The 27,655-nt window shown below is 47.7% G+C and overlaps 1 pseudogene; it reads right to left on the reverse strand.

Moving 5' to 3' along the window:
- Nucleotides 1-115: 115 nt before the first annotated feature.
- LOC123990520 lies at nt 116-10,981 on the reverse strand (annotated as a pseudogene).
- Between the last annotated feature and the right edge of the window lie 16,674 nt (nt 10,982-27,655).

Raw genomic sequence — 27,655 nt, forward strand, 5'->3', positions numbered from 1 at the left:
ACTCCGTTCATCTGCTGCAAACTCTCCAGACATCAGTGTCCTCCAAAACATTGAGAGAGCAGAGATGCGATATGGCTCCCAAGCATCACTTGCTTGGGAGCCATAGCTTGGTCGTAGCACCACACAGAGCAGTAGCAGGCTCTGGGACTGCGTCTCACTGTGCCGGCGGTGGCGCGTCCGGGGTTCGTTTGGGTGAGAGTGCGGTGGTGACTACGGCAACGGACACAGATTTGGGGGAGCCTGCTGCAGAGAGCTGCTGGGCTGGCACCGTCTGGATACGGACCTGGGGAAGACAAGGCACATCAACCAGTCCTACCAACTACTGTACCCGATGCCTCGGGCCAGGAGTTTCCCCCCCCATCACAAGGTCAGGAAATGCTCCTGCATACTAAACGTTACTTTTCCTACAACTGAATTCAGTTTGTTTGGGTGCTGGGTGAGTATTGAATAAGCTGCTGACTGACCTGAGTGGCCTGCCCTTGTTGCTGCAGCTGCTGTAACTGGTGCTCCGTGACAAAGCTGACTGGCTTGTTCCCAGCTATCAGCTTGGTGCCTGCAGGCATGGTGGTGAGGATGATGTTCCTGCCCAGACTGCTGATACTGCACAGGGCAGAGACTCCCCAGTCAGTCTATACCAGGCTGCTTACTGCCATGGGGAAGACTTGACACATATTGTTACAGACCATTAAGGCTGAACATGACGACTCACTTCGTACTGATGTTTCCTTTCAGTATGGGCGTGGTCATCCCACTCTTGCTTTTAAGTCGTTGGCTGAGGACAGACAGAGGCACTGGGATCCGAGCTGGTAGCTTCCTCTGGGGAAATAAAGACAAAGACGGGGAGAATCATTGGAAAACCATTTCAAAGGGTGGGGTGGTGGGGGGCTATAGAGAACATGGCTAGAAAGAATGTCTTGAAATGAAAACATATCCATTGACGATAAACCTCCCAACTACAGTGCTGTTATTATACAACCATCCTGAATCCCACAGTAAATAGAAGAGGCAGATAATAGTCATGTTGATGAAGCTGTGGGTCTTACTGGTTGTGTGGACACCACTGTGGCGGTGACGGGGACCTGGCGGACAGTAGCTGTGGCTGTTCCCAGAGTCAGGGAGCCTGAGGCAGAAGGGCCAATCGTCACCCCTTCAGCTACGGCCACGCCGCTGGTGGCTTTGGGGACAGTCGCAGCGGTGGTGGTTGTCACGGTGATGGCTTGACCCCATTTCTGTGGGATGACCCCGAGTCGGGGCATTATTCGTATGGGGGTGCCACTCTTGAGTCAGATGAGGAGACGGTGGAGAAGGTTCTGGACTTCTGCTCGGCCATAGCGACCGCCAGGGTGGGCATCAGGCGCATAGTGTCCCCTGCAGCCTTCAGCAGGGTGGTGGTGCCAGCGGAGGCTTTGTTCGTCAGAACGCCACCTGAGAGGAGGCTGGGCTGCAGGGGGAGGAGTGTTGGGGTGGGGTCAAATGGAGAGTTGCAGATATGCTCTTGGTGGTGGCGGTGCCTAACATGTCGGGGGTGAGTTTGGTGGTGGTGACGGGGGACTTGGTGAGGGTGGCCATCATTTCAGGTGTGATCCGCAGCACCGTCTGTCCTTTAGAGTCTGTGGTGATGGAGTAGGGGGGCAGGCGGAGCACATCTTTGCCCTGAATGCGGAGATCCGTAGCGGGTATTGAAATAGCTGCTCCACCTTGAGCCTTCACGCCCATCTGGCCTGTGATGGCCACCTTTAGAGACAGAAATGATGTGAGCATGAAACACAGAAAATGATTTCAACTAAATGTAAAAAGAAGGCTCTTTCGTGAACACATTACATTGAAACTAGATTAAAATGTTCTCTTCGAAAGCTTATTTACATGTAAACCCTTCTTAAAATGGCTCCTATGAAAATATACAATTTTCGTGTTCACCTGTTGGATGATGTTCTGGCTGGTGACTCCCTGTAGGACAGCGGGGGAGGCTGTGTGGTTTGCAGGGCTGCCAGGGAAGCCAGTCTGAGCAGTGGTCAGGCCTGACATCGACAGGGTCATCTGCCCTCTGGCTGTCTGCCCCTGGATGGGGCTACCAAAAGAGTGGTAATGACACCACGGTCTGCTCACGGTAATAGTGTGAAGAGAGGAGAAACAACCCTTCATTTACATGCACCGGTGCATTACAGCAAAGAAATGTCTCTTATCTGTGGTTCAAGACGATGTCTGATTAATAGTGCTGAGCGATTAGTGCTTTGTGAGGACGGTTCTGTTTTGGTTCAATTCTGAAAAAATTATCACAGTTTTCGATATCGATTCATTTTTGGGAACATTAAAACGCACTATGAACTATGTGGGTTGAATGCTGTAACTCAGAATTATACAATTTATAAAAGTCCTATGATGGTAGAGACTGTCCATCAGTGGTGGAATAAGTACTCAATTGTCAAACTTTAGTAAAAATAAAGACACCTTAATAGAAAATTGCTCAAGTAAAAGTCACCAAGTAAAATACTAAATTTATTTGGTCTTAAATATCAAAAGTATCAAAAGTAAAAGTAAAGTGTCAAATTCCTCGTAAAGAAAATTATCCAGAATCATTTTATTTGTTAATTTACTGATAGCCAGGGGCACACTCAATTTACAAACGAAGCATGCGTTAGTGAGTGCAACAGATCGGGGGCAGTAGAGATGACCAAGGATGTTCTCTTGATAAGTGTGTGAATTAGGCCATTTTCCTGTCCTGCTAAGCATTCACAATTGAACTAGTACTTTTGGGTGTCAAGGAAAATGTAGGGATGTGAAAGTACATTATTTTCTTTAGAAATGTAGTGAAGTAAAAGTTGTCAAAGTACAGATAGCCCAAAAAACTACTTAAGTAGTATTTTGACTTAAGTACTTTAAACCACTGCTGTCCATTACTGCTTATCACTTATTAACCATAATTTATTCACATTACTTTAATATTTGATGACTTTGTTACTTCATTCCAAGTCATCTCATCTCTGTGGTAGTTCTTCAAAGTAAATAAGGCATACTTTTATGACTGCTGAATAACTATCAATCACGTAGTACTTTCATGCTCTCGAAGCAAATGCTTTCAATCCCTCTCGATTGCGCATTCTATTCTCTGCTCCGCACAGACCGGACAAGTTTAAAGGCCGCGCAATGGATTATGGTCATTGTAGTTAATTACCATGTTTTCTGCACTAAACTACACTGCTCAAAAAATAAAGGGAACACGTAAACAACAAACAACACAATGTAACTCCAAGTCAATCACACGTCTGTGAAATCAAACTGTCCACTTAGGAAGCAACACTGATTGACAATAAATTTCACATGCTGTTGTGCAAATGGAATAGACAACAGGTGGAAATTATAGGAATTTAGCAAGACAACCCCAATAAAGGAGTGGTTCTGCAGGTGGGGACCACAGACCACTTCTCAGTTCCTATGCTTCCTGGCTGATGTTTTGGTCACTTTTGAATGCTGGCGGTGCTTTCACTCTAGTGGTAGCATGAGACGGAGTCTACAACCCACACAAGTGGCTCAGGTAGTGCAGCTCATCCAGGATGGCACATCAATGCGAGCTGTGGCAAGAAGGTTTGCTGTGTCTGTCAGCGTAGTGTCTAAAGCATGGAGGCGCAACCAGGAGACAGGCCAGTACATCAGGAGACGTGGAGGAGGCCGTAGGAGGGCAACAACCTAGCAGGAGGACCGCTACCACCGCTTTTGTGCAAGGAGGAGCACTGCCAGAGCCTTGCAAAATGACCTCCAGCAGGCCACAAATGTGCATGTGTCTGCTCAAACGGCCAGAAACAGACTCCATGAGGGTGGTATGAGGGCCCGATGTCCACAGGTGGGGGTTGTGCTTACACCGTGCAGGACGTTTGGCATTTGCCAGAGAACACCAAGATTGGCAAATTTGCCACTGGCGCCCTGTGCTCTTCACAGATGAAAGCAGGTTCACACTGAGCACGTGACAGACGTGACAGAGTCTGGAGACGCCGTGGAGAACGTTCTGCTGCCTGCAACATGCTCCAGCATGACCGGTTTGGCGGTGGGTCAGTCATGGTGTGGGGTGGCATTTCTTTGGGGGGCCTCCATGTGCTCGGCAGAGGTGGCCTGACTGCCATTAGGTACTGAGATGAGATCCTCAGACCCCTTGTGAGACCATATGCTGGTGCGGTTGGCCATGGGTTCCTCCTAATGCAAGACAATGCTAGACCTCATGTGGCTGGAGTGTGTCAGCAGTTCCTGCAAGAGGAAGGCATTGATGCTATGGACTGGCCCGCCCATTCCCCAGACCGGAATCCAATTGAGCACATCTGGGACATCATGTCTCGCTCCATCCACCAACACCACATTGCACCACAGACTGTCCAGGAGTTGGCGGATGCTTTAGTCCAGGTCTGAGAGGAGATCCCTCAGGAGACCATCGGCCACCTCATCAGGAGCATGCCCAGGCGTTGTAGGGAGGTCATACAGGCACGTGGAGGCCACACACACTACTGAGCCTCATTTTGACTTGTTTTAAGGACATAACATCAAAGTTGGATCAGCCTGTAGTGTGGTTTTCCACTTTAATTTTGAGTGTGACTCCAAATCCAGACCTCCATGGGTTGATAAATTTGATTTCCATTGATAATTTTTGTGTGATTTTGTTGTCAGCACATTCAACTATGTAAAGAAAAAAGTATTTAATAGGAATATTTCATTCATTCAGATTTAGGATGTGTTATTTTAGTGTTCCCTTTATTTTTTTGAGCAGTGTATGTAGAATCTTGGCCTGTAACTACAGCTCCTTACTACATCGCACAATTCAGGCTTGATTTGATTTATCTCTACAGAAACTACACAGAGCCCACAGGAAAAGAACAAACAAAATGATATTCAAATAATTGAACAGACATCGGTCAGTTATTCACCTGTGTGATGCCCTTAACACCCACAGTGACTGGCACTCTGATCTGTCGAGGGGTCTGGTGCACCAACATGGCCTGCTGTCCTCTTGCTGTCTGGGCAGAGACCACTCTTACCCGAGGCGGAGAGCCTGACTGGTGGCCCACTACCCTGGCTGAGTGCTGGGAGGTAGCTGGCTGAGAGACCTGTGGGCCACACTGGCTGCTGGACAACAGGGTCCCCAGTTGAGGAATGGGGGGAGGAGACACTAAGAGAACACTAAGAGCGAAGAGAACAGGGCATTAGTACTTCCATAACATCAAGAATATACAACTACTGAATGTGTTTAATTGAGCCTGATAGGACTTCATCCACAGAAGCGGTTTTATACTGACCCAGGACCGGTCTTGACTAAATCTGGGATCCCAGCTTTGGTGGGGGTTGTGGCTACAGGGGCTAGGGGAGATTTGGGGGTTCCACGGGTGCTGGGAGTTGGGGACATGGGACCCCCCATATGACTAGCTTCCAGGCCTCCAGAGGTCTTACCACCGCCCTCCTTACTGCCAGACTTATAACACACAGGATGGTTCGTCACCATCAACACACATACCATAATATACACTGAGTGTCCAGAGCATTAGAAACACCTTCCTAATATTGAGTTGGGGCATGGACTCTAGAAGGTGTTGAAAGCGTTCCACAGGGATGCTGGTCCATGTTGACTCCCAATGCTTCCCACAGTTGTGCCAAGTTTGCCGGATGTCCTTTGGGTGGTGGAGCATTCTTGAGATGCACTGGAAACTGTTGTGCGTGAAAAACCCAGCAGTATTGCAGTTCTTGACACAAACCAGTGAAGCCTGGCACCTTCTAACATACACTGTTCAAAGGCACCTAGATAGTTTGTTTTGCCCATTCACCCTCAATGGCACACATACACAATCAATGTCTCAAAACTTAAACATCATTTTTTTCCCTTCTTTTTTTAACCCGTCTCCTCCCCTTCATCTACACTGATTGAAGTGGATTTAACAGCCGACATCAAAAAGGAATCATAGTTTTCACCTGGTCAGTCCGTGTCATGGAAAGAGCATGTGTTCCTAATGTTTTGTCCACTCAGTGGATATCAGACAACAACAGAGCTCATTATATAGAAGCAGTTTGATTAGTCCACCAGGATTCCATTGACAAGTGGTTCAAGCCAAGACTTTCCACATTCAAAGATGCCAAGTCTCCAGAGAGGGTATGTAAGAATAGAGAGACTATGAACCATCTATTTGTCAGCAGTACAGTAGTCACAGCAGAGTAGAGGCGGTGGGACTCACAGGCTTGGATGCAAGTTTAGGTTTCTGCTGCAGTGTCTTCCTGGCCTTGGCAGCGGCAGCTTGAGCCTGATGATTTTTCTCTGGGCGGGGAAAGAATAACATCTTGTAGTTAAAGTAGTTGTAATAGTCAAACGTGGCCTTTCGTTAGCCAATACAGAGAGGCGGGAGAAGCTCTCGGCGCATAGGCATTTGTTTAATCTACTAACAGATCTCCCACAACACATCCACCCTAGCCTTAACCCAGTCGCTAGCACGCTAAAAGCACAGAGCCACGCCTCGCAGTCGTGCGATTCGCTAGAATTAAAAGAAAACAAATACTTCACTCCGTAGGTCACTCCCACCAAGGCCAACTTTGAGTGGTTGATATCCCAGGTGTATATGCGCTGTGCACAATAGCCTGGGGACGAGGTTACAGCATTTGTGACAATTCCTATCCTATTCCATTAGCAGAATGTCCTGCTCACCAAACTCCTCCTGACCGCGGTCGCGGTGCAGGTAGTTCCACAGCTTGCGGACGATGTCATACTTCACACAGGGGTCCTTCTCATAGTGCAGCCTGTCCAGAGCCCCACTCACAACCATGTTCACCTGCAGGAAGCCATGCATCAGGTGCCTTGCTCACTCACAGACAGACAAACACCCCGACCGGACAGCTGTGTCAAAACATTGTGTATACGAGTGACAACAATAACCCAGCAACAGTGAATCTCTAACCTGAGCACTGGTGACATCTGGCGCCAGGAACTGAGAGTCCTTGAGCAGCTCACAGATCTCAGCCCTGGTCCCCTCTCCGTTGGGCAGCCGGGCTGCTGTGTCCCGCACTGAGGAGGAGCAGCAGTCCAGTCACATACCGCACATCTAACCTGAAGCTACCGCGACAACATCTCACACTGACGACAGGGGTCAGTCTTACCCAGGGAGAGGATGGTGACATAGGCTGGGCGGTCCGAGCGCAGCAGAGTGTGCTCTCTGGCTTTGTTGAGAGACATCTCCTTGTCAAAGACCCCTTTAACAGGCCCCACCTGAGACTCGAAGCCATGCATTCTGAAGGTGAAGGCTTTATGTGGCTGGTCATACCGCTGTTGAACCTGATGATCAAAACAAGAGCATGGACACGTAACGATTGCAGAGAATGTATGTGGTCTTTATGAATGATACTCGATACAGAAGATTAATACTTGATATCCAAGACTTTAAAAAAGGTAGAGACGTAACACTGACCTGCACTTGAAAAACATGCCTCTCGTCTCCAGTGCTGGCCCGCACCACGTAGTCTGTCCAACTGCTTAGTTCCAGAGAGAACAGCAGTCAGTATTACAATACAATCCTTCTATGTCAATGAACACATACACCAAGTCATTCTGAGGAAGGTCATCCGTGACATGTGTAACACGGAAACTTACGCTCTAGGGGTGGGAGAAGTAATATTTGATAGTTAGTCACATTCTGCCTGTGGAGGACATTGTTATTTTATTCAAAGTGTATTACAGGGAACAGAAAACGACCACCCTGACAGAGAGGAGTGAGAGGTGAAAATGTGTCATTGTAATACCTTGACCACAACCAGGCCCTTGGAGTCGACCCACAGCTGACACAGAGCACTCAAATCCTTCTCTCCATTCTCACTTGGACCTTCAAGACCGGAGATTGAGACAAATCTCTACGTCTCCTACTTCTGAAATGTTTTCATTTGCATTGTGCCAGAATTTGGACGAATCAACTAACTGACAAAATATCTTACCAATCCATTTCCATTGCTGTGAGCTTTCCTTGAACACAACACAAGGGGTGAAGCCACTGGGAAGAGCCATCATACCAACTGAACGAGAGATCGGAAGATGGTGAGCGAAGAGCAGAAAGAAAGACAACGATGGGACACATTACTGCTTTAAAATGATCCAGAGGAGAGGGAGTCTGCCGTGCTCACCTTTAGTCTCCCCAGCCAGGAAGTGCAGGGCCGGCAGCACCATCTCTGACCAGCAGGAGGCCGAGGAGAACCGGGGGTTCAGGGAACTAGCTGGAGATGTCTGCCACTGTCGGACCTTCTCCGCCAACTAACACGGGGACATGCATGAATCATTAGATCCTTTCCAAGTCTTACAACAGTTCCAATACATAGTTAGAGTTCAGCTCATCACATACACCAGTGGTTCTCAAACTGGGAGTCGTGAGTGTAAAACTGACCCATTTCGATCTGGTTACTAACATAAGCCTACGGTATTGCACCAAATTGTTGTCTCAAAAACATCTCATTTGTGCAGAACCAAAAAGATGCATGTCTTGACTGTTGACGAATGACCAGCCATCAGAATTGCTGGGCGCGCATCCCTAGATTAGTGACATTTTCCCGGATTTTGCCTGGCAAAAACTATTTCTCAAAACTGCAGTAACATCGCACTTCCTTCAATACTTATGGGATGAAGATGTAACATGTTCTGGCAAATTAATTATGATATTTGTGAGGAAGGAAAAAGGCTATACTTTTCATCCACTCCTGCATACAAGCAGGTTGTATCCTACTGTAGCTGCTTGCTCTGGACTCCAGAGAAATGGCATGATATCTCTACTTGATATTGGCTCCTAAAATGAACGACTTTCAGCTAAAAATGCAAGTATAAAATGTAGTTTATTTCTGTATCTTACGTTTTCAAAATGCAAGATTTGAACCACTTCTTCTTCAGGCTCGAGGGTCAAAAGTTTGAGAACCACTGACAAAAAAAAAACTTTGTGTGGCTATGTACTTGTGTAGGCAGGCACGAGTGAATACCATGGCTGTGCTGGCGAGCCCCTCTAGTCTCAGGATATTCTCCAGCAGGTTGAAGAAGGTCACAGCAATCTCCTCCGCCATGACAGGGTTGTTCTGCACCTCCCCCAACAGCCTGTAGATGGTTAACCCTAACCCTAAAATATGCACATGAGAGCAGGCCTACGCAGAGTGAAAAGCATGGAGTGCAGTGTGCAATTGAATTCATGACCGCATAGAAATGTCCGTAGAACAGGAATATCAGTCAAGCTGGGATTTTGCTTCATTTCATCAAACGCATGACCACAGATGGTCTAACGTATCAATAGAATGCCAAATTTAATTAGAAACTCGTCAGGTAAAAATGCCATCTTTGCTACATTAACTCACTCTTCCTTGACACTGGGCAGTGGAGGGACTGGGGTGTCAGGAAGAGCAGCTGGGATGTCAAGTGATAGAGCCGGAGCTTCTGAAGGCATCAGAGCCTGACAGGGATCCTCGGACTCCACTTTAATTCTCCTCATCTTCTTTCTCCTCATCTTCCTCTTGGGCCGAGCCAGGACAAACAGTGCTAGATAATAGAAGGTACAAGTTCAGATTGTTTCGACATTGGCTGTGATCACAGGATCTTATAGAGTCCAGCTATGTACGATTCATTTCGCTTGACGTTTACGGCGTTGGTGTTTGTACTCACCCATCATGGATCCTTTACGACCCACGTCCACTCTAGACTTCAAGTCGCCCAAGGGGATGTCAAAGGTCATCAAATCTGGATGATCCTGTGCAAATAAGAATGACGAGGATTAGGACGCGAGGGGATGTTGTACAAGATGATATTAGGATGAGAGTGTCCCTCATATCCATTCACACATTGATTTCAGGATTCAAATGGATGGCAGATTTCTGGAATGTTTGTGTGTATGGAAAAGCGTAGAAGAAACTAACCGGTTGTCGTCTCCTCTTTTCTCTATGTCTCCGTAGCATGGCTCTCATGTCCTTCTCCCCAGCTCTGGTTTAGCTGTGTGAGCAAACGTCCCAAATCTTCAATCGGTCTCTCTGCACAGCCTATACATAGTCTCTTATACAGCTAGTGTAGTGTAACTGACCTGTGGTCTTCATGTCCTGGGTGGAGAGACTGGGCACAACCCTGACAAAGACAGTAGGTGTGGGAGAGGAAGGAGACCGAGGTGTTGGCAGCGAAGAGGCTGTACCCGCGAACACAAAGGACGTCATATGATTGGTTCAGATTGGGATTGACCCATAGCGAACAGTGAAACATGAACTCTGACACTTAATCAATGCTGCTAAATGCAATTCCGTTTCAATCCAGGCTGATGAAAGCAGGCTCACCATCATCGTCAGATGACGGGTATCGGTCTCCACACTCCGTTCTAACTTCCCTTAGTATCCAGCAGACTCTTCCTCTGACCCTCTGTTCCTGCATCTCACCAGGCGTCCGGGCGGGGCACTTTCTCTTTACCGCGATGTCAGGGGCCACTGCGAACCGCCAACTCCAGTAGTTCCTAAACCCGCCAAAATAAAATGAACATACTGACGGAGGCCATTCGCCTTGTGCTTGAGACCGAAGCTTGAAGATGTCCGCCGTACCTTTCTAGAGACCAGGATCTGTTTGAGGAGTTTGTGGTAGTACTGCTGCAAAGAGTAGAGCTGGCGTTTTTTCTGGGACTTGGCACACAGTTCTCTGTACATGACCACTTCTGGATTAAAATGGCCATCTGGGGAGAGCACAGAGTCACACATAATGCAGAGACGTACTCAAAAAACGAGCAGTTTGAGAGAGATGGGGAGTGTTACCTCCGAACCGTTTCTGTGCAAGGTGCAAGGGGTTTCCGAAGCAGAAGTTCTGGTTGTTGAAGAGGTCGCTGATTGTGCGGTCCTGTTCAGAGGTGCTATCGTCAGGAAACTGAGGTAACAATTGACGGAGATGCTGCCTCTGTTCATCGGTCAGTACTTTAGACCATGTGCTTTCACTTAGCACAGTGAAGAAGATTTCAGGCTGTTTGCAAAACAACATATACACAGAATTGTAAATGCAACGATCACGATACAGTAAACATAATCTCACAACATAATGGATAAACAGCATACGACGAGAAGCAATTCCACGAGTACCGAAATGATGCAGAGACTCCGATTATTCACTTTTTAAAATATTTTTTTTCTTACCCCTTTTTGCACCTCAATTTCGTGGTATCCAATTGGTAGAAGTTACAATCTTGTCTCATCGCTGCAACTCCCATACAGACTCGGGAGAGGCGAAGGTCGAGAGCCATGCGTCCTCCGAAACACAACCCAACTAGCCGCACTGCTTCTTGACACAACGCACATCCAAACCAGAAGCCAGCCGCACCAATGTATCAGAGGAAACACTGTACACCTGGCGACCTGCTCAGCGTGCACTGCGCCCGGCCCGCCACAGGAGTTGCTATTGCGCGATGAGACAACGATATCCCTGCCGGCCAAACCCTCCCTAACCCGGATGACCCTGGGCAAATTGTGCATCGCCCCACAGACCTCCCGGTCGTGGCCGGCTGCGACAAAGCCCGGGCTCGAATCCAGAATCTCTGGTGGCACAGCTAGCACTGCGATGCAGTGCCTTAGACCACTGCCCGGGAGGCCCCGATTATTCACTTTTATAAGTATGCCAAACAAAAACCATTGATTGCAAAGCTAATCAAACCATACAACTCTATCCACGAGGAATCATTTGAATAGAACATGTTACAAAGACACATTTATTAAAAGAACAGCACAGATTCAGATGTCTGCAGAAGTAATGGTGGTGTCAGCAATGATATGACACCTTGAGTTTGAGACAATCTATTTTGGTTATTGAACTACGGTAAGTGAAGTGGATGGACAGCCAGTAACCAAAGGACAGTAACAGAATGACATCGTGGGTCCTTGATCTGTACTATACATAAATGTCTAGTTATGAACAGGCACACAAAAGGTAAACACATGTAATATCCTCCTTTGCATGTTTGGATACTATTCTACACACTGGCTTTATTCTAAATGAGCTCTGCCACCAAACAATACCAAATTTGGTTGGTCCAGACCAAATCTGTACCAAGCATAGAAATATACCCTATATACACACAAACGTGGATTCAGTGGGTTCGGTTATTTCAGCCACACCCGTTTCTGACAGGTGTATACAATCGAGCACACCGCCATGCAATCTCCATAGAGAAACATTGGCAGTAGAATGACCTTACTGAAGAGCTCAGTGACTTTCAACGTGGCACCGTCACAGGATGCCACCTTTCCAACAAGGCAGTTAGTCAAATTTTTGCCCTGCTAGAGCTGCCCCAGTTAACTGTAAGTGTTGTTATTGTGAAGTGGAAACTTCAAGGAGAAACAACAGCTCAAACATGAATTGGTAGGACACAAAAGCTCACAGAACGGGACCGCTGAATGCTGAAACGCATACCACGTAAAAATCCTCTGTCCTCGGTTGCAACGCTCACTACCGAGTTCCAATCTGCCTCTGGATGCAACGTCCGCACAAGAACTGTTCGTTGGGAGCTTCATGAAATTGGTTTCCATGGCCGGGCAGCCGCACACAAGCCTAAGATTACCATGTGCAATGCCAAACGTCGGCTAGAGTGGTGTAAAGCTCGCCACCATTGGACTCTGGAGCAGAGGAAACGCGTTCTCTGGTGTGGTGAATCACGCTTCACCATCTGGCAGTAGGACGGACGAATCTGACGGATGCCAGGAAAATGCTACATGTCCCAATGCATAATGCCAACTGTAAGGTTTGGTGGAGGAGGAATAATGGACTGGGGCTGTTTTCATGGTTCGGGCTAGGGGCCTTAGTTCCAGTGAAGGGAAATCTTAAAACTACAGCATAAAATGACATTCCAGACGATTCTGTGAGTCCAACTTTGTGCCATAAGTTTCAGCAAAAAAATGCCCCTGTTGCACAGAGCGAGGTCCATGGTTTGTCGAGAACGATGTGGAAAAACTTGAGATCTGACCACAACACAGAGCCTGACCTCAACCCCATCGAACACATTTGGGATGAATTGGAACGCCGACTGCGAGCCAGGCCTAATCGCCCAACAGCTTTGCCCGACCTCAGTAATGCTTGTGGCTGAGTGGAAGCAAGTCCCTGCAGCAATGTTCAAACATCTAGTGGGAAGCAATTCTCAGAAGAGTGGAGTCTGTTATAGCAGCAAAGGGGGACCAACTCCATATTAATGCCCATGATTTTGGAATGAGATGTTCAACAACCAGGTGTCCACATACTTTTGGTCATGTAGTATATACATATTAACAGTACCTTTTCATTCAAGGGTTTTTCTTTATTTTTAATATTTTCTACATTGTAGAATAATAGTGAAGACATCAAAACTATGAAATAACACATATGGCATCGGGTAGTTGCCAAAAAAGTGTTAAACAAATCAAAATATATTTTATGTTTGAGATTCTTCAAAAGTAGCCAACCTTTGCCTTGACAGCTTTGCACACTCGTGGCATTCTCTCAAACAGCATCATGAGGTAATCACATGGAATGCATTTCAATTAACAGATGTGCCTTCTTAAAAGCTAGGTCAAATCAAATCTAATTTTATTTGTCACATGCAGATGTTAGTGCGAGTGTAGCGAAATGCTTGTGCTTCTAGTTCCAACAATGCAGTAATAACCAACAAGTAATCGAGCTAACAATTCCAAAACTACTACCTTATAGACACACGTGTAAGGGGATAAAGAATATGTAGATAAAGATATATGAATGAGTGATGGTACAGAGTGGCATAGGCAAGATACAGTAGATGGTATTGAGTGCAGTATATACATATGAGATGAGTATGTAAACAAAGTGGCATAGTTAAAGTGGCTAGTGATACATGTATTACATAAGGATGCAGTAGATGATATAGAGTACAGTATATACGTATACATATGAGATGAATAATGTAGGGTATGTAAACATTATATTAGGTAGCATTGTTTAAAGTGGCTAGTGATATATTTTACATCATTTCCCATCAATTCCCATTATTGAAGTGGCTGGAGTTGAGTCAGTGTGTTGGCAGCAGCCACTCAATGTTAGTGGTGGCTGTTTAACAGTCTGATGGCCTTGAGATAGAAGCTGTTTTTCAGTCTCTCGGTCCCAGCTTTGATGCACCTGTACTGACCTCGCCTTCTGGATGATAGCGGGGTGAACAGGCAGTGGCTCGGGTGGTTGTTGTCCTTGATGATCTTTATGGCCTTCCTGTGACATCGGGTGGTGTAGGTGTCCTGGAGGGCAGGTAGTTTGCCTCCGGTGATGCATTGTGCAGACCTCACTACCCTCTGGAGAGCCTTACGGTTGTGGGCGGAGCAGTTGCCGTACCAGGCGGTGATACAGCCCGACAGGATGCTCTTGATTGTGCATCTGTAGAAGTTTGTGAGTGCTTTTGGTGACAAGCCAAATTTCTTCAGCCTCCTGAGGTTGAAGAGGCGCTGCTGCGCCTTCTTCACGATGCTGTCTGTGTGAGTGGACCAATTCAGTTGGTCTGTGATGTGTACGCCGAGGAACTTAAAACTTACCACCCTCTCCACTACTGTTCCACCGATGTGGATAGGGGGGTGTTCCCTCTGCTGTTTCCTGAAGTCCACAATCATCTCCTTAGTTTTGTTGACGTTGAGTGTGAGGTTATTTTCCTGACACCACACTCCGAGGGCCCTCACCTCCTCCATGTAGGCTGTCTCGTCGTTGTTGGTAATCAAGCCTACCACTGTTGTGTCGTCCGCAAACTTGATGATTGAGTTGGAGGCGTGCGTGGCCACGCAGTCGTGGGTGAACAGGGAGTACAGGCGAGGGCTCAGAATGCACCCTTGTGGGGCCCCAGTGTTGAGGATCAGTGGGGTGGAGATGTTGTTGCCTACCCTCACCACCTGGGGGCGGCCCGTCAGGAAGTCCAGTACCCAGTTGCACAGGGCGGGGTCGAGACCCAGGGTCTCGAGCTTGATGACGAGCTTGGAGGGCACTATGGTGTTAAATGCCGAGCTGTAGTCGATGAACAGCATTCTCACATAGATATTCCTCTTGTCCAGATGGGTTAGGACAGTGTGCAGTGTGGTTGAGATTGCATCGTCTGTGGACCTATTTGGGCGGTAAGCAAATTGGAGTGGGTCTAGGGTGTCAGGTAGGGTGGAGGTGATATGGTTCTTGTCTAGTCTCTCAAAGCACTTCATGATGACGGAAGTGAGTGCTACGGGGCGGTAGTCGTTTAGCTCAGTTACCTTAGCTTTCTTGGGAACAGGAACAATGGTGGCCCTCTTGAAGCATGTGGCAACAACAGACTGGGATAGGGATTGATTAAATATGTCCATAAACACACCATCCAGCTGGTCTGCGCATGCTCTGAGGGCGCGGCTGGGGGTGCCGTCTGGGCCTGCAGCCTTGCGAGGGTTGACATGTTTAAATGTTTTCCTCAAGTCGGCTGAATTGAAGGAGAGTCCGCATGTTTTAGTTGCGGGCAGTATCAGTGGCACTGTATTGTCCTCAAAGCGGGCCAAAAAGTTATTTAGTCTGCCTGGGAGCAGGACATCCTGGTCCGTGACGGTGTTGGTTTTCTTTTTGTAATCCGTGATTGACTGTAGACCCTGCCACATACCTCTTGTGTCTGAGCCGTTGAATTGAGATTCTACTCTATACTGACGCTTAGCTTGTTTGATTGCCTTGCGGAGGGAATAGTTACACTGTTTGTATTCGGTCATGTTTCCAGTCACCTTGCCCTGATTAAAAGCAGTGGTTCGCTCTTTCAGTTTCACACAAATGCTGCCATCAATCCACGGTTTCTGGTTTGGGAATGATTTAAAGACCAGGTTAGTGGTAAGCTTTACAGTTAGGGTTAACTTAAGAAGTTAGGTTATTAATTAAAGGATTAGGGGAAGGGTTAGGAGGAGGTTTAGCTATTATGATATGTAGTGGCAAAATAGCCAAAAAGTAATTGAAAAGTTACTAATTAGCTCAAATTATAAAGTTGTCCGTGATGAAAACCGAACATGCAACTTTTGGTTGCTAAACGTTACACCAGGCAGGTACACAAGCTGTTAGGTTTACATTTACATTACATTTAAGTCATTTAGCAGACGATCTTATCCAGAGCGACTTACAAATTGGTGCATTCACCTTATGACATCCAGTGGAACAGTCACTTTACAATAGTGCATCTAAATCTTAAAGGGGGGGGAATACTTATCCTATCCTAGGTATTCCTTAAAGAGGTGGGGTTTCAGGTGACTCCGGAAGGTGGTGATTGACTCCGCTGTCCTGGCGTCGTGAGGGAGTTTGTTCCAACATTGGCGGGCCAGAGCAGCGAAAAGTTTTGACTGGGCTGAGCGGGAGCTGTACTTCCTCAGTGGTAGGGAGGCGAGCAGGCCAGAGGTGGATGAACGCAGTGCCCTTGTTTGGGTGTAGGGCCTGATCAGAGCCTGGAGGTACTGAGGTGCCGTTCCCCTCACAGCTCCGTAGGCAAGCACCATGGTCTTGTAGCGGATGCGAGCTTCAACTGGAAGCCAGTGGAGAGAACGGAGGAGCGGGGTGACGTGAGAGAACTTGGGAAGGTTGAACACCAGACGGGCTGCGGCGTTCTGGATGAGTTGAAGGGGTTTAATGGCACAGGCAGGGAGCCCAGCCAACAGCGAGTTGCAGTAATCCAGACGGGAGATGACAAGTGCCTGGATTAGGACCTGCGCCGCTTCCTGTGTGAGGCAGGGTCGTACTCTGCGGATGTTGTAGAGCATGAACCTACAGGAACGGGCCACCGCCTTGATGTTGGTTGAGAACGACAGGGTGTTGTCCAGGATCACACCAAGGTTCTTAGCGCTCTGGGAGGAGGACACAATGGAGTTGTCAACCGTGATGGCGAGATCATGGAACGGGCAGTCCTTCCCGGGAGGAAGAGCAGCTCCGTCTTGCCGAGGTTCAGCTTGAGGTGGTGATCCGTCATCCACACTGATATGTCTGCCAGACATGCAGAGATGCGATTCTCCACCTGGTCATCAGAAGGGGGAAAGGAGAAGATTAGTTGTGTGTCGTCTGCATAGCAATGATAGGAGAGACCATGTGAGGTTATGACAGAGCCAAGTGACTTGTGTATAGCGAGAATAGGAGAGGGCCTAGAACAGAGCCCTGGGGGACACCAGTGGTGAGAGCGCGTGGTGAGGAGACAGATTCTTGCCACGCCACCTGGTAGGAGCGACCTGTCAGGTAGGACGCAATCCAAGCGTGGGCCGCGCCGGAGATGCCCAACTCGGAGAGGGTGGAGAGGAGGATCTGATGGTTCACAGTATCGAAGGCAGCCGATAGATCTAGAAGGATGAGAGCAGAGGAGAGAGAGTTAGCTTTAGCAGTGCGGAGCGCCTCCGTGATACAGAGGAGAGCAGTCTCAGTTGAATGACTAGTCTTGAAACCTGACTGATTTGGATCAAGAAGGTCATTCAGAGAGAGATAGCGGGAGAGCTGGCCAAGGACGGCACGTTCAAGAGTTTTGGAGAGAAAAGAAAGAAGGGATACTGGTCTGTAATTGTTGACATCGGAGGGATCGAGTGTAGGTTTTTTCAGAAGGGGTGCAACTCTCGCTCTCTTGAAGACGGAAGGGACGTAGCCAGCGGTCAGTGATGAGTTGATGAGCGAGGTGAGGTAAGGGAGAAGGTCTCCGGAAATGGTCTGGAGAAGAGGGGAGGGGATAGGGTCAAGCGGGCAGGTTGTTGGGCGGCCGGCCGTCACAAGACGCGAGATTTCATCTGGAGAGAGAGGGGAGAAAGAGGTCAGAGCACAGGGTAGGGCAGTGTGAGCAGAACCAGCGGTGTCGTTTGACTTAGCAAACGAGGATCGGATGTCGTCGACCTTCTTTTCAAAATGGTTGACGAAGTCGTCTGCAGAGAGGGAGGAGGGGGGGGGAGGAGGATTCAGGAGGGAGGAGAAGGTGGCAAAGAGCTTCCTAGGGTTAGAGGCAGATGCTTGGAATTTAGCGTGGTAGAAAGTGGCTTTAGCAGCAGAGACAGAGGAGGAAAATGTAGAGAGGAGGGAGTGAAAGGATGCCAGGTCCGCAGGGAGGCGAGTTTTCCTCCATTTCCGCTCGGCTGCCCGGAGCCCTGTTCTGTGAGCTCGCAATGAGTCATCGAGCCACGGAGCGGGAGGGGAGGACCGAGCCGGCCTGGAGGATAGGGGACATAGAGAGTCAAAGGATGCAGAGAGGGAGGAGAGGAGGGTTGAGGAGGCAGAATCAGGAGATAGGTTGGAGAAGGTTTGAGCAGAGGGAAGAGATGATAGGATGGAAGAGGAGAGAGTAGCGGGGGAGAGAGAGCGAAGGTTGGGACGGCGCGATACCATCCGAGTAGGGGCAGTGTGGGAGGTGTTGGATGAGAGCGAGAGGGAAAAGGATACAAGGTAGTGGTCGGAGACTTGGAGGGGAGTTGCAATGAGGTTAGTGGAAGAAAAGCATCTAGTAAAGATGAGGTCAAGCGTATTGCCTGCCTTGTGAGTAGGGGGGGAAGGTGAGAGGGTGAGGTCAAAAGAGGAGAGGAGTGGAAAGGAGGCAGAGAGGAATGAGTCAAAGGTAGACGTGGGGAGGTTAAAGTCGCCCAGAACTGTGAGAGGTGAGCCGTCCTCAGGAAAGGAGCTTATCAAGGCATCAAGCTCATTGATGAACTCTCCGAGGGAACCTAGAGGGCGATAAATGATAAGGATGTTAAGCTTGAAAGGGCTGGTAACTGTGACAGCATGGAATTCAAAGGAGGCGATAGACAGATGGGTAAGGGGAGAAAGAGAGAATGACCACTTGGGAGAGATGAGGATCCCGGTGCCACCACCCCGCTGACCAGTATCCCTTCTTTCTTTTCTCTCCAAAACTCTTGAACGTGCCGTCCTTGGCCAGCTCTCCCGCTATCTCTCTCTGAATGACCTTCTTGATCCAAATCAGTCAGGTTTCAAGACTAGTCATTCAACTGAGACTGCTCTCCTCTGTATCACGGAGGCGCTCCGCACTGCTAAAGCTAACTCTCTCTCCTCTGCTCTCATCCTTCTAGATCTATCGGCTGCCTTCGATACTGTGAACCATCAGATCCTCCTCTCCACCCTCTCCGAGTTGGGCATCTCCGGCGCGGCCCACGCTTGGATTGCGTCCTACCTGACAGGTCGCTCCTACCAGGTGGCGTGGCGAGAATCTGTCTCCTCACCACGCGCTCTCACCACTGGTGTCCCCCAGGGCTCTGTTCTAGGCCCTCTCCTATTCTCGCTATACACCAAGTCACTTGGCTCTGTCATAACCTCACATGGTCTCTCCTATCATTGCTATGCAGACGACACACAACTAATCTTCTCCTTTCCCCCTTCTGATGACCAGGTGGCGAATCGCATCTCTGCATTGTGACGGCCCTGAATTTTTCTGAACCGTCTCAGTGCAGCTCCTTCCAATAGGGCGCTTTCCCTTTAATTCCCAATTAAATAGCCAGTATCAGCTGCGCAAAAGGTTTTTTTTTGATGGAGACGTGACTGAGGATGTGTTCAACCCTCAGTTCCCGAAGCTTCTCTATTCCGTTGTTTTGTTGCCGTTAAACGTGTGTTTTGTTGCCTAATAGAGTTTACCCAGGATCGGATCCACTCTTTGCGTCCCTGGACTACACCTCTCCGTTCTTCGTGGCCTTTCTCCGCTGGAGATCTATTGGCGGATTGGATTGTCTGACTGACCGACTGACTACCACCTTTTTGTATACGGTATTTCATTTGTTTGGATGTGATGTATACTGTGATTTGTGTAGTTAGTGGTAGTTGAGGACTTAATTAAGAGTTGATCCGCTTTAAGGTTCTGTGGTAAAGTAATTGTTATATTGATTGTATGTTTAATACTGGGTTTACGCTACACGGAACGAACGGACAAACATCGCGTGACAAAAGTCACTTGAGTTCACTGAACTCCTTTACCGGGCAGGACTCTTTTTAGGCCCGAGGTACATGACATTTCTGGAGGAACCAGAACTCATTGTGATATTATTATATATGTGTGTAATCATTGTTGTTGCTAATACAACCCACGCAACAGAATATAATTGTTTTTGAAGTTCTTTTCAATGTTTTAAGGGTTTATGAAAAGTTTATTTCCATCCTGACTTTTACATACGTCCTTTGTATTGGTGTAGACTTGACGGACCAGATGGGACTCATTCCCACCCAAACTAAAAGGAGAAACTAATGTTTTCTCTGGTAGGCACAACCTACCTGGCACCCCTATAAATAATAACCTCAAGTCAAAACCGTTACATAAAAAATGGCACCCCAGATGGGACAGCTCAACATTGAGAACTAACCAAAGCAAATATTTTGTGTGGAATTAAAACAATGGATTCACCCCAAGATAATGTGCTCATCCATGTCATACCTGTCAATGGGAATACACAGGGCCATTCTGACCATCAAGCTGACAATACAAATCATAATGTGAATGGAGATAATGGAGTTGATTTGGGCCAGAGCCCTGGGAATCTGAATGCTCGGCCTGAGCCACAGGCCACAGGAGGTCTAACCAGTTACTCACTTATTGACATGGATCTGTGTGGAAGTACTGAGCTAGTCCTCCCTCTGACACCCAACCTTCCTCCATTGTCTGGTTTATCTCCAGAGGTTGTAGTCTTACAACTTCAAGGTGACATCCTTGATATTCGTCGGACTCAACAACATCTCCAAACTCTTATCTACCATAAATTCAAATGTCTGAGGGAAGAGCAACAACAGAGTGCCATGGAATTCAGAAACTCACTGAGCACTCTAACCCACACGCTGACAGAGCTCAGTGAGAGTGGAAGACGGGAAATGACTGGTGCCATGGACAGGCAGTTTGACTACCAACGAAACCAACTCACTGCCACTCTCCAATGGCGCCTGCAACATCACCACACTGAGGTCCTCAAGGACGTTAATTCTGTTTTTTCTCCCATGGTTAACACTGTAGACCACTTGCAGACAGAGCTCTCTAATTGTGTTAAAATGTTGGATGACGTGTCTGTGGACATGGCCTCCATTAGGCACAACTCCTTACACAGAGTTTCCCTGGTGTCCACTTCAGTTCAGACCACTGAGGGCCAAGCTGGCACCTCTGAACAGCCAAAACAAGGCCATGCTACAGTCATCACTGTCGATGGACTGGTTCGCTTGGGACAGCAGTTTGAGAAGGACAGAGAATGCCAACAGCAATATGACCAGAGAAAGAAACAGACACCCAAACAGTTGCCCAAGACAGACCATCAACAACAGCCAGAGTCTCCAGCCAAGACCCCTCTCATGTTCTGTTGGAGATGTAGCCAAAAGGGACATTCTTCAGCTACATGTCCAAGACCGTATCAAGTAAACCCTTCCAGAAACCACAAATCACAACAGGCCAACACACCTAACTCTCTTCGCAGCAATGACCATCCTTCTCTGGGTGCTTTAACCAGAGCTGAAACCCCAAGAGTCACTGCCTACGCCCCCCCATCGACATCCCCATCCTTTCAGTTAATACCGCACCAATCAGAAGCTAAAAAGTTACATGATTGGGGTTCAAATGTGGCACTCTTCTCTGCCGTTGCTCCGGTACCACTAACCCTTGATAATCCTTCTGACGATCTCCTTTTACAGGCTGTGAGAAGAGCTCAGCTGGAACAGCCAGAGGAGTTACGGCTGTTGGAACAGCTGCAGAATAATGCTGATGTATGTACTTCAAAGCTAGGACGCACCGGGCTCCTGAAGCACAAAATATTCCTTACACAGGAAATGCCGATCAAGCTAAAGCCATATCGTTTGTCCCCAGCGAAGCTAATCATCCAAAAGGGACTCATAAATGATATGTTAGCACAAGATATAATAGAACGTTCCTCCTCTCCCTGGGCTGCTCCTGTTGTCCTCATCCCAAAAAAGACTGGTGGTCTTAGATTTTGTGTGGACTATAGGAAGACCAACAATGTTTCTCAGACTGATGCATATCCTCTTCCTACCATCCATGAGATCCTGGAGTCATTGTCTGGCGCTGTTGTGTTCACTACCCTTGACCTCAATAGTGGTTATTGGCAGGTTGAGATGGACCAGGAAAGCAAGGACAAGACTGCGTTTGTCTGTGCCGAGGGCTTGTTTTCCTGTAAGGTGATGCCCTTTGGATTAAAGAATGCCCCTGCCACTTTCCAAAGACTCATGGAGATTGCGTTAGGTGAGCTCAAAGGGAAGATCTGTTTCGTCTACCTGGACGATATAATTATCTACTCTCAGAACAGAGAAAGACACTTTCAAGATCTTCAAGCAGTGTTGGACAAGCTAAGAGAAGCTGGTCTGACCTTAAATATGAAGAAGAGCAACTTCTGCCAAACCTCCCTGAAGTTCCTTGGCCATATTGTGTCTTTCGACGGCATTCATGTGGATCCTGAAAAGACAAAGGCTGTACAAGACTTCCCTGTGCCAACCACACTCAAGGCCCTTCAACGGTTCCTTGGTATGGCTGGATGGTACCATCGGTTTGTGTCGAACTTCTCCCAGGTGGCAGAACCCCTCAACGCGATGAAGCGAAAAGGAGCGAAATTCCAATGGACGGCAGAGTGCCAGACTTCCTTTGAAACCCTGAAACGACATCTCGTCACACCTCCCATTTTAGGTCATCCCAACTTTGATTGCCCTTTTGTTGTTTACACTGATGCAAGTGATGTTGGACTTGGTGCTGTCCTAGTCCAACAGACTGGACTTGGCACTGAAGAAGTGCTAGCGTTCGCCAGTCGGACATTGAATGGAGCAGAACGGAACTACTCCACAACAGAGCAAGAGTGCCTTGCAGTGGTCTGGGCTTTGGAAAAGTGGAGGTACTACTTGGAGGGAAGACACTTCACTGTGGTCACTGACCATTCCTCCCTTGTGTGGGTGTTCAAGACCAACAAACCAAGCACCAGACTCATAAGATGGGCTCTACGGTTGCAAGAGTTCACATTTGCAGTGGAATACAGGAAAGGAAAATACAACACTGTTCCAGATGCCTTGTCCAGAGCTCCTACTTGTGATAACGGTGGCCCTGATCTTACATGTGCTACTGTCCTGTCAAGCAGTCGAGACTCGCCCAAAACAGACTTTCCCATCTCTGATGAGGCAATATGGAAAGCTCAACAGGATGATCCAGAAGTACAGGCTTTGTACCAGACTATCCTGGAAGATGGAGAAAAGATGGTCAATCCTACCACAAAGCTGACCATCATTGAAGATAAAGTCTACCGAGTCGTACAACTACCTCACAGAACACTCTACCAAATGTACATACCGGACACTCTACGCCTACAACTGCTTCAACATTTCCATGAAGACCCATTAGCTGGTCATTTGGGCAGGTTCAAAACCTACAAGCGGTTGCAAGCGTTACTCTACTGGCCACATCTGAGCATGGATGTGAAGTCACACATCCGAAATTGTCAGGTTTGTCAAATGTAATATTGTAATTGTAATATATGCCATTTAGCAGACGCTTTTATCCAAAGCGACTTACAGTCATGTGTGCATACATTCTACGTATGGGTGGTCCCGGGTACAAACCAGAAGGTAGAAAGCCTGCTGGCAAGTTGCAGCAAACGGTGGTTACCCGACCTTGGGAAATGTTAGGAGTGGATTTGATGGGTCCATTTCCTAGAAGCTCCAATCAGAATGTGTACATACTTGTTTTTGTTGATTACTATTCAAAGTGGGTGGAACTCTTTTCCCTGCGTCAGGCCACAGCAAGGACCGTCTCTAACATCCTTACGAAAGAGATCCTGACTCGCTGGGGAGTGCCTGATTACATCCTGTCTGATCGAGGTTCCCAATTTGTCTCTGATCTCTTTGAGGAGACCTGCCAAAGATGGAACCTGAGGCAGAAGTTGACCACGGCCTATCACCCACAGACCAATCTCACTGAGAGAGTAAATCGAACCTTGAAGACAATGATTGCTTCCTATGTAGGGACCCAGCACAAACACTGGGACAAGCACCTTCATGAGTTTCGATTTGCCCTGAATTCTGCTGTGCAAGAGTCCACTGGAGTCACACCTGCAGAGCTGAACCTAAGTCGTCCTCTCCGAGGACCCTTGGATATGGTGCTACAGACCCAGCAGCTTACTCCAGACGCTGCTTGCTATGACCAGGTAGGCCATCTCCATGACTTGAGAGCTCTTGTCTCAAAGAACATGATCCAGGCTCGACTCAAGCAGAAGAGAAATTATGATAAGAACAGACGAGACATGCAGTTCCAGCTTCGTGATCGGGTGTGGCTTCGCTCTCATCCTTACTCGAAAGCTGAACAATTCTTCTCGGCCAAGCTCGCTCCTAAATGGCAAGGACCATATAGGATTGTGGAGCAGATGGGCCCTTTGAACTACCGAGTGGTGAAAGAGGACACAGGTGAAGATATGCGCATCGTCCATGTCTCACGCCTTAAGGCCTGTTACCCCTCGGCTGAGGAAATGGAGGCGATTGAGCGCCGCAAGGTCCTGGATATCTTTGAAGAGGAAAGTGAGGAGACTTTTCTCGGATTCCCAGACCCAGAAGTCTCGCACCTTAAGGCCTGTGACCCCTCAGCTGAGGAGCGTGAGCTCCAAAAAGTAATGAATATTTTTGTAGAGGAAAGCGATGAGGAGACCTTTCTCGGTTTCCCCGACCAAGATGTGCCTTCCAGGGCAATGGTCGGCTTTTTCCAGGGGAGGGGGTGTGTGACGGCCCTGAATTTTTCTGAACCGTCTCAGTGCAGCTCCTTCCAATAGGGCGCTTTCCCTTTAATTCCCAATTAAATAGCCAGTATCAGCTGCGCAAAAGGTTTTTTTTTGATGGAGACGTGACTGAGGATGTGTTCAACCCTCAGTTCCCGAAGCTTCTCTATTCCGTTGTTTTGTTGCCGTTAAACGTGTGTTTTGTTGCCTAATAGAGTTTACCCAGGATCGGATCCACTCTTTGCGTCCCTGGACTACACCTCTCCGTTCTTCGTGGCCTTTCTCCGCTGGAGATCTATTGGCGGATTGGATTGTCTGACTGACCGACTGACTACCACCTTTTTGTATACGGTATTTCATTTGTTTGGATGTGATGTATACTGTGATTTGTGTAGTTAGTGGTAGTTGAGGACTTAATTAAGAGTTGATCCGCTTTAAGGTTCTGTGGTAAAGTAATTGTTATATTGATTGTATGTTTAATACTGGGTTTACGCTACACGGAACGAACGGACAAACATCGCGTGACAAAAGTCACTTGAGTTCACTGAACTCCTTTACCGGGCAGGACTCTTTTTAGGCCCGAGGTACATGACATTTCTGGAGGAACCAGAACTCATTGTGATATTATTATATATGTGTGTAATCATTGTTGTTGCTAATACAACCCACGCAACAGAATATAATTGTTTTTGAAGTTCTTTTCAATGTTTTAAGGGTTTATGAAAAGTTTATTTCCATCCTGACTTTTACATACGTCCTTTGTATTGGTGTAGACTTGACGGACCAGATGGGACTCATTCCCACCCAAACTAAAAGGAGAAACTAATGTTTTCTCTGGTAGGCACAACCTACCTGGCACCCCTATAAATAATAACCTCAAGTCAAAACCGTTACAGCATGTCTGGCAGACATATCATTGTGGATGACGGATCACCACCTCAAGATGAACCTCGGCAAGACGGAGCTGCTCTTCCTCCCGGGGAAGGACTGCCCGTTCTATGATCTCGCCATCACGGTTGACAACTCCATTGTGTCCTCCTCCCAGAGCGCTAAGAACCTTGGTGTGATCCTGGACAACACCCTGTCGTTCTCAATCAACATCAAGGCGGTGGCCCGTTCCTGTAGGTTCATGCTCTACAACATCCACAGAGTACGACCCTGCCTCACACAGGAAGCGGCGCAGGTCCTAATCCAGGCACTTGTCATCTCCCGTCTGGATTACTGCAACTCGCTGTTGGCTGGGCTCCCTGCCTGTGCCATTAAACCCCTTCAACTCATCCAGAACGCCGCAGCCCGTCTGGTGTTCAACCTTCCCAAGTTCTCTCACGTCACCCCGCTCCTCCGTTCTCTCCACTGGCTTCCAGTTGAAGCTCGCATCCGCTACAAGACCATGGTGCTTGCCTACGGAGCTGTGAGGGGAACGGCACCTCAGTACCTCCAGGCTCTGATCAGGCCCTACACCCAAACAAGGGCACTGCGTTCATCCACCTCTGGCCTGCTCGCCTCCCTACCACTGAGGAAGTACAGCTCCCGCTCAGCCCAGTCAAAACTGTTCGCTGCTCTGGCCCCCCCAATGGTGGAACAAACTCCCTCACGACGCCAGGACAGCGGAGTCAATCACCACCTTCCGGAGACACCTGAAACCCCACCTCTTTAAGGAATACCTAGGATAGGATAAGTATTCCCCCCCCCCCCCCTTTAAGATTTAGATGCACTATTGTAAAGTGACTGTTCCACTGGATGTCATAAGGTGAATGCACCAATTTGTAAGTCGCTCTGGATAAGAGCGTCTGCTAAATGACTTAAATGTAAATGTAAATGAGTATATGCAAATTGACATCATTCAAACTGAGGCAGCAGACTTTTTGAAAATTAATATTTGTGTCATTCTCAAAACTTTTGGCCACGACTGTACATTGTGTTTGCGCTGTGTTTGGAATGTGGAATGTGGAAAAACAAATTATTCTTACTAGGGCTGTTGAGAAAAGATAAATGTATTGAGTTAATTGCAGGATTTGCTGTGCATTGTCTGAATTTGCTCAAAGTGAGCTTGAATTTAATATTTTTCATACAAAAACAGAAGAATATTGACTTCTTGATATAAATGTAATATTTAGCAGAATTTGAAAAGCACACTTTCTTTAAAAAGTGACCTTAGAGATCCTTTATTCTCTATTTTGGGTTAGGTCGGGGTGTGACTAGGGTGGGCATTCTAGTTTGTTATTTTTATGTTGGCCTGGTATGGTTCCCAATCAGAGGCAGCTGTCTATCGTTGTCTCTGATTGGGGATCATATTTAGGCAGCCTTTACCCACTGGGTTTTTGTGGGACCTTGTTTTTGGTTAGTTGCCTGTCAGCACGCCATTTGCTGCACGTTTCGTTTGCAGTTTTTCTGAATTTCATCTAAATAAACATGTGGAACTCTACGTACCCTGCACCTTGGTCTGTTAATTCTACAAACGATCGTGACAAAGAGAATTCACCATGGTAGGAGGAAACAGCGCCACTCTTTGCCCCTCTGCCATTGTTATTGTTTTTGTTTTGTTGACAAAGCAGTGGGGAGCATAAAGGTCAAAAATAAATGCAGTATATATTATGCTGTTCTATTGCACATGCAATGATGTCAGTGAAAAAAAAGTGTTGCTTACAGTAACTTCTTTTTGGTTGTAATATCGCAAATGGACTTGGCATTTTCAACATTGAGGTTAAAGGTGAAATCCTTAGTCACAACTCTTTCAGGCTCCCGAGTGGCAAAGTGGTCTAAGGCACTGCATCGCAGTGCTAGCTGTGCCTCTAGAGATTCTGGGTTCGAGTTCAGTCTCTGTCGTGGCCGACTGGGAGACCCGGGGACAATTGCACAATTGGCCCAGCATTGGTTGGGTTAAGGGAGGGTTGGCTGGCAGGGATGTCCTTGTCCCATAGCACACTAGTGACTCCTGTGGCCGGCCGGGCACAGTGCACGCCGACGTGGTGCACAGGTACACAGTGTTTCCTCCGACACA

Source organism: Oncorhynchus gorbuscha, linkage group LG02 (genome assembly GCF_021184085.1).
Source record: "Oncorhynchus gorbuscha isolate QuinsamMale2020 ecotype Even-year linkage group LG02, OgorEven_v1.0, whole genome shotgun sequence".
Taxonomy (NCBI): domain Eukaryota; kingdom Metazoa; phylum Chordata; class Actinopteri; order Salmoniformes; family Salmonidae; genus Oncorhynchus; species Oncorhynchus gorbuscha.